This window comes from Pseudorca crassidens, chromosome 6 (assembly GCF_039906515.1).
Source record: "Pseudorca crassidens isolate mPseCra1 chromosome 6, mPseCra1.hap1, whole genome shotgun sequence".
NCBI classification, from domain to species: Eukaryota; Metazoa; Chordata; class Mammalia; order Artiodactyla; family Delphinidae; genus Pseudorca; species Pseudorca crassidens.
This window is the reverse complement of record NC_090301.1, coordinates 17,436,077-17,444,392: the sequence shown is the minus strand read 5'-3', so window position 1 is coordinate 17,444,392 and position 8,316 is coordinate 17,436,077. Positions and strand designations below refer to the sequence as shown.

Genomic DNA, 8,316 nt, shown 5'->3' with positions numbered 1-8,316 from the left:
AAAACACACACACACACACACACACACAAAATGAGAGTGTGTCAGAGGGGCACAAGAACCAACTAAAACTCCCAGTGGCCAGAATCTGGAATAATTTGACCAAAAATATCCTTAAGATTGTATTAGATTATAATTCCAACAATAAATAAATATTCATGAGTCTATACTGATATAAATAAATAATTGAATAAATTAATAAGTGGGAGAGGAGAGACAAATGTCCTGAACACAAGAATTTATGCAGGCACTCCACTCTAATGGTGTAGGGTGGCATAACTCATAATTCTTATAGTGTGGGTTGTGTATAGAGACTTTCTTCCAAAGAGTAGAGTATGAAAAGGGAGGGAAAAATATCGAGTAACTTTACAGTGGAGAAATCTGACCAGCACTACCTTCAGCCAGGTGATCAAGGTCAACACCAATAGTGATAAGCCATGTTGATAGTGTGTAGCCCTGATATGATAGGATGAAAATGGCTCTTCTTCTCTCCTATCTTCCTCTCTAAATCTCATAACCCCAGTCTAATCATGAGAAAAACATCAGACAGATTCCAATAGAGGGGCATCCTACAACGTACATGATCAGTACTCCACAAAACTGTCAAGGTCATCGGCAGCCGCCGGAGCTACGATGCCTAAAGGAGGGAGAAAGGGAGGCCACAAAGGCCGGGCAAGGCAGTACACGAGCCCCGAGGAGATCGACGCACAGCTCCAGGCTGAAAAGCAGAAGGCCAGGGAAGAAGAGGAACAAGGAGAAGGTGGTGGAGATGGGGCTGCAGGTGACCCCAAAAAGGAGAAAAAATCCCTAGACTCAGATGAGAGCGAGGATGAAGAAGATGATTACCAGCAAAAGCGCAAAGGTGTAGAAGGGCTCGTTGACATTGAGAACCCCAACCGGGTGGCACAGACAACCGAAAAGGGCACACAGCTGAACCTGGACGGGCCCAAGGAACTTTCAAGGAGAGAAAGAGAAGAAATCGAGAAGCAGAAAGCAAAAGAGCGTTACATGAAAATGCATTTAGCGGGGAAGACGGAGCAAGCCAAGGCCGACCTTGCCCGGCTGGCGAGCATCCGGAAACAGCGGGAGGAGGCTGCCAGGAAGAAAGAAGAGAGGAAAGCAAAAGATGATGCAGCTTTGTCAGGAAAATGAATGCAGTCGCTCTCCCTGAATAAGTAGCACGGCCTGTGGGAGGAGATAGCAGGGAACGGGGCCGTGCTGCCAGGACCTCTGCTGTGTCTCACCCACCCTGTGCCCGGTGCCACTGCAGCAGCCCCTCGCGGTGAGGAGCTCCCCACGGCTTCTCTTCATCTTGGCACAGAAATCGTTTGGGGGGGATGGTGGGTGGGGGGAGGGGGCAGCTGCTATCTTTGAGACAGAAAGATGCAGGACAGCATTTCATATGTAACCATTTGAATGTGTTGGCTGTTTTTAGAATTCAGAACCCTTGTCGGGGGGGTGCCTGGGAGGTGGGGTAAGAAGAGCTCCCGTTTGTCTGGTCGATTGCGGCGCAGTAGCTGCTGAAAAGTTTGTGATGGACGGCCCCCTGTCTGTGTTGCCCCGGCACCCGATTGGGGGGCTGTCGCCTGGGAGCCAGGGCTCTGGGTCTCTGAGGATCATGGCTCATCCCCGGCCAGTCCCCTCTGACTGAGGCTTTGCCCCTGACCTTCCCACCCTACTCCCTACCCCCGACTCTGGCCAGGGCTCGGGCCCATTCTTAACCCTGCCCATGGATCATTTCAAGAAACGTGTTTACTGTGTAGCCCCCAGGCAAAACATGCCCCACAAGTCCAACTTGTATATTTGGCAAATTAAACTTGACATTATCATTAAAAAAAAAAAAAGAAAAAAACTGTCAAGGTCATCAAAAACAAGGAAAAGTCTGAGAAACTGTCATATCCAAGAGGAGTCTAAGAAGACATGAAGATTAAATGTAATGTGCTGTCCTGGATGAGATAGGAGGAATAGGACATTAGGAAAAAACTAAGGTAATTTGAGTAAAGCATGGACTTTAGTTAAAAATAATGCATCATTATCAGTTCCTTAATTGTAACAAGTGCACCATACTGGTGTAAGATGTTAGTAATAGGGACAACTGAGTGTGGGGATAGATCAGAACCTTCTGAACTGTCTTCTTAATTTTTTTGTAAATCTAAAACTGTTATAAAAATAAAGTCTATTAAAAATGCCTAAATAAAAAAGCAAATGAGGAATAAAATCAGGATTATCTGACTAATATAGAAGAGATACTACTTCTTTCTTAGCACAGATGCCCTTTTTCCTGCCATATCTGGATAGTTCAGGTGAATTAATTTAGGACACAAAAGTAACTCAATCATTGCCTCTGTCTTCTGCTTTATTATGTGTATGTGGATACGAATGGAATGAAGATACTTCACGTGGAATCTCTCTTACAATAATAATAATATGTTACAACACTAGTCAGATTTTTTAAAATCAGAAGCTTCATGACTTAATACGCATTCACTCTAGTCCTTGCTTTGTCCAGACTGGTGTACTGGTCATGAAGATGAATTCCCAATACTCTGTAAGAGCTGACTCAGCATTTAACAAATACTCTTAGTCAGAAGTGTTGAAAGAATTAGAATAGCCTTTAATATTTTGGGAAATCTTAATGTTGGTGAGAGAAGTCTGAGCACCAGCCTGCTTTCAGTGCATTCAGGCAGGGAAAGGTGTTTCCCTGGACTCACATCAATATGAATAAACATAGATGCCGGTGCTCCGAAACCATAGTGTTCCATCTAAGAAGCTCTACTCTGCTCTGTCGCTATGCCCACAGCTAGTGACTTATTTCCTGGACAAAAAAAATGTTTTGGTTTAAGCAGCAATTGTTGAAGTTAGCTCTCTTCACCAACTTGATAAAGAAGCCAAAAGTTAGCTTGCAGCTCTCAGGTGACCCCGCTCCTAGACTCGTGCTTAATTTTAGATACGTGGTTCAGTGTCCTTTCTCGAAGATAGCTTCATCTAAGTCCTTTGGATAAACAGTGGTGGGGGAGAAAGGCAGAGGATGTCTGCATGACAGGGTGGCCCAGGTCAGCAAATTAATATTCCTCCTTGGGGCCAGAGCTGGCCAGGAGAAGGATTGGCTCTGACCTTGAGGGGTTTACACTGGAGGCCTGCAGAGGTGGTCCAACAGAGAGAAACCTAGAGGCAGGACAGGAATAAAGACACAGACATACAGAATGGACTTGAGGACACGAGGAGGGGGAAGGGTAAGCTGGGACGAAGTGAGAGAGTGGCATGGACATATATACACTACCAAATGTAAAATAGATCGCTAGTGGGAAGGATAAATCCAAGGAGAAACAGCTGACCTCTCCCTGTAGGGAGATCAGCTCGGTGCTTCGTGACCACCTAGAGGGGTGGGATAGGGAGGGTGGGAGGGAGATGCAAGAGGGAGGAGATATGGGGATATATGTATATGTATGGCTGATTCACTTTGTTATAAAGCAGAAACTAACACACCATTGTAAAGCAATTTTACTCCAATAAAGATGTTAAAAAAAAAAAAAAAAGGAAACCACAGCGATTTTTATAGAATTATTGATTGGATGCATCCACTTCCCTGTTGCAACCATCCAAGTGATTGGCTGAACGTCTTTAATTTTCAAACATTTGTAGAGATGTCAGGTAAACACATCCTGAAGTGCAGGAACCTTTGGTTAAGACTTCAATCATAATTCCTTATACCTAGGCAGTGCCTTCAACTTTCCAAACTGCTTATGCAAACCTGCAGTCACCCTCTGGCTCCAGCCAGTACCTTTTCCCCTTTTCCTTCAGGAAAAAATTAACAACGTATTAGATGGTATTAAACTGCCTTGGAAAATGAACTCTCCCCAGTTTTATAAATGGATGGGAGCCGGTGGCGGTGAGAAGGCAGTGAGGTGCAGTGAGTAGTACAGGGTCTCATCAGCACCAGTCGCATAGACGGTGAGGCCCCAGGCAAAACGAAACTGCAAACCTTTTGTCAAGAAACTATTAAAAGTTTTGAGACGTTGACAGTAGACTCTTAAACCGAACACGCCTTCTGTGACTGCCGCAGTCACACACCCAAGGGTCTGGAGTAACCCAAAATGGGCTGTAAGGCTGGCTCTGCCTTTTCCCAGTTGTGTAACTTTGGGCAAACTTCTCACACTCGTTGACTCAGGATCTCCATCTGTAAAATGGTAATAAGTGTATCTACCTTGTTTATAGAGTCTTCAATAAAACAATGAACGCAAAGAACAAAGTATATTGTATTGTGCAGTGAGCGTTCAATAACCTAACAATGATGATAAGGACATTAAGAAGAAGGGAGAGGCAGGAATTGAGGATGAGGTTGGCGGCACTGCCTCATCCCCGCTCTCAGCTCTCCCTCTGGTGTAGACACAGCAGGGTCGGGAGAGCTGCGGCCTGTCCTCAGGGCCGCACACACACCTCAGCTGGCTGCCAGTTGCCGGCTCCCACCTGCAGGCCTCAGAAGAGACCATCTGGAACTGACATTTGACACCACTCACAGCACAGAGAAGACCAGAGAGCGAGATCAGGAAACTGCTCCAGCAGCGGTCCGGTCCCCTCCTTGACAAGTGCATGTGTTTCCATTTACAACAAGCTTGTTCCTCTAGAATCCCCGTCCCTCACCAGGCTCAGAAATTTCCCAAGGGCCTCACGCTTGACCTCCACACCTGGGGCTGCCAAGCTGGCTTCCTGCTGTGGCCAGCTGCCCTCCGGCCTGCCTGTCCACCCCCTTGTTGACCTCCTGTGGGCCAGACCGCATAGCGTGTGTGCCCTGTGGCCTCCTTGTCTCTACACTCTCTCTGACCTGACACCATGACGTCTGTATTTGCCCTCGGGCTGCCTGCTGACTCTTTGTAGCCCTTTGCAGCAGTGGAACACCCTCCAGTTTTGGCCGTTTGCCCAGAACAGTGACCCTGAGATGTCTGGGGCCCGTCCACCGTTGCCCAATAGCACGTTGGCAAAATGGAGTCCACTGACCCGCCCAGCCTAGTCCTGCTTTCTCAGTGGTCTCATTAAGACACAGAACAACGTCTAGTGGAAAATTCTCCACCTGCCTTGATCTGGGTGGTACCCAAGCATGCAATTCCTTCAGTCTAAACACCGGCAGCATCAGTCACTAAGGACACTGAAGAGAGCTGTTCTCCCTCTAATGAGTCCTCCTTCCTTTTCCCCCATTGTGGGAAGGCGGAGTGGTTGGGGCATTCTCTCCTTTGGGGTCAGCAAGAGTTCTCCATGAACATACCTCTTTGTTCTTTGTGGATTATATTCTTAAAAAAAAAAGTCAAGTAGGCTTAGTGCAGAGTTAACCCTTTGGGGTTATATATTAGTTGACAATCCTTAATACCAAACCATTTATTTTTCATTTAGTAGGTGTCGTGGCAGTGAGCCAACTGCAGCGGCAAGGTGAATGTCAATGTACCCAGGCTTTTACTGGGCTGAATATTGTGCTGTGTAGCGGCTCTCACTCACCAAGAGGTGCTTTCGATCTAGCTGAAGTGACCCAATGTGCTTCAAATGCGTGTCTTTGGACACTGCAAAATGATTCCGAGGCAAAGGCTTTTCTGGCAAGGTAAGTGGTAGTTACAGTGGGGTCTCACAGTTCACAGGTATCTCTGAGCAGTGTACAATCTCAGAGGCCCTCAGAATGTGATCATTTTAAATTAAGCTCATTTCGCTTATCACCAGCGTTCGGCACAGTGATAACGCTCCCCTTCTTGAAACACTTTCCTCACCCCCTGGGGCATCCCTATCTTGATTCTCCTTCAAGCTCACAGGCTCATTTTTTCTGTCTCCTTGTTTTTCCTCCTCATATTCCAGACTGCCACATTTGGGATGCCTCTTAGTTTTGTGTGGGGGGAAAATCTTCCATTTATCCCTTTGGCTTCTCGCTCCACTTCCCGCTTCAACCAGCTCTGTGCTCTGGGAGGCTGACTTGGTAAATTGCATCATGACTTCTCTGCCTCTTAAGAGTTGAATTGCGTCCCGCCAAATTCATACATGGCAGTCCTACCCCCCGGTGTCTCACAATGTGACCTTCCTTGGAGATAGGATCACTGCAGATGTGAATAGTTAAAATGAAGTCATACTAGGGTAGAGTGGTCCCCTCATCCAGTGTGACCGATGCCCTTATAAAGAGGGAACATTTAGACACAGACATACACAGGGAGGATGCCGTGTGAATAGTAAGGCAGAGATCAGGGTGCTGCATCGATAAGGCAAAGCACACAAAATTGTCATCCACCACCAGAAGCTAGGTGAGGAGTGTGGATCGGATCCTCTCTCAGTCCTTAGAAGGAGCCAGTCCTGCCTTGATCTCGGACTTCTACCTTCTAGAACTGTGAGACAATACATTTACGTTATTTAAGTTGCCCGGTTTGTGGTACTTTGGTATAGTGACCCTGGCAAACTGATGCAGTGCCTCTTGTTTCTGATTGGATTTGGCTCTTGGGGGTCTGGCAGGAGCCTGGAGGGAAGAAGGAGGGTGCATCAGGCTACGCAGTCCCTTGGATCCTCCCCTGTGAGTTTGCTTTGGATTAGTTGTATCCCGGCACGACTCTGCTGTGGATTCTGACCGCTTCTGTCTTCCCTCCTGCCTTCGAGCAAAAGGCTGTATTACGGGTCTCCATACCAGCGTTTCAAGGGGTATAGTGGCTGAGCCACTGCCAGCCCTGAGTGCCACGACATCCCTTGTGATTGCCCGACATCTTCCCACCTGTGAAATCTATTCCTTTGTAAATAAACCTTCAATGCATCCTAAATTTGAGCATGCCATATGTTTGGTGTTGGGGCACTGACTCATACGGGCCTTCTCTCTTTTCTATACATACTCATTCTCTTGATCATCTCCTCCCCGTTTGTGACTGCAAATACTGCCTCTAGTCTTGACCTCTCCATTGAATTCCAGACTTCTCTAACTGCCCACTTGTTATTTCCCCTTAGTTGTTTAATAGGCATCATAAACCCTTACATATTCAAAATCAAATTATTGTTATTGTCCTGCAAAGTTGCTCTTCTTACAGTGTTTCCCATCCCACTAAGTGGAACCCCCAATTCTTCTAGTAACTCATAACTCCAAGGTTATGCCTCCAACATCTCACATTCAATAGATTAGGAAATCCCCTTGAGTCTATAGTAAAAACAAATCCAATGTGGCAAAACTGTATAATGTTGTATAGTGTTGGTGGATATGTAAATATTGCAGCTCCTGTGAAAAATACTTTGGTGGTTTCTCAAAAGGTTAAATATAGAACTACCATATGATGTAGCAGTTCTCCTCCTAGGTATATATCAAAAAGAATTGAAGTCAGGGACTTGAACAGATATTTGTACAACAGTGTTCATAGCATCATTATTCACAATAGCCAGAAGGTAGAAACAACCTCACTGTTCATCAACAACAACAAAATAGATAAACAAATGTGGTATATACATACGATGGAATATTATTCAGCCTTAAAAAATAATGCAGTTTTAAAAACATTTTTTTATTGGAGTATAGTTGATTTACAATGTTGTGTTACTTTCTGCTATACAGCAAAGTGAATCAGTTGTACATATACATATATCCAATCTTTTTTAGATTCTTTTCCCATATATGTCATTACAGAGTATTGAGTAGAGTTCCCTGTGCTATACAGTAGGTCCTTGTTAGTTATCTATTTTATATATTGCAGTGTGTATATGTCAATCCCAATCTCCCATTTATTCCTCCTTCCCTTACCCTCTGGTAACCATAAGATTGTTAAGAATGCAGGTTTTTTTTTGTTTTTGTTTTTGTTTTGCGGTATGCAGGCCTCTCACTGTTGTGGCCTCTCCCGTTGCGGAGCACAGGCTCCGGATGCGCAGGCTCAGTGGCCATGGCTCACGGGCCCAGCCGCTCTGCGGCATGTGGGATCCTCCCGGACCAGGGCACGAACCCGTGTCCCCCGCATCAGTAGGCGGACTCTCAACCACTGCGCCACCAGGGAAGCCCAAGAATGCAGTTTTGATGCATGCTACAACATGTATGGACCTGAAAAATATTACACTTAGTAAAATAAACCAGAGACAGAGGACGAGTACGATTCTGCTTACATGAAGTTCTTAGAAAAGACAAAAAAAGTAGAAAGATGGTTTCCAGGGCCTGGGAGGAGGGGGAAAGGGAGAATTATTGTTTAATGGGTCCAGAGATTTGTTCAGGATAATGAAAAAGTTTTGGGCATAGATAGTGATGATGGGTACACAACTGTTAATGTATGTAATGCCACTCAATTTTATACTGATGAATTAAATAATTAAAATGATAAATAATATGGTGTGTAT

The 8,316-nt window shown here is 45.4% G+C and overlaps 1 pseudogene; it reads left to right on the top strand.

The window, feature by feature from the left end:
- Positions 1-613: 613 nt before the first annotated feature.
- On the top strand, positions 614-1,270 carry LOC137225758 (28 kDa heat- and acid-stable phosphoprotein pseudogene; annotated as a pseudogene).
- The last annotated feature ends 7,046 nt before the right edge of the window (positions 1,271-8,316 follow it).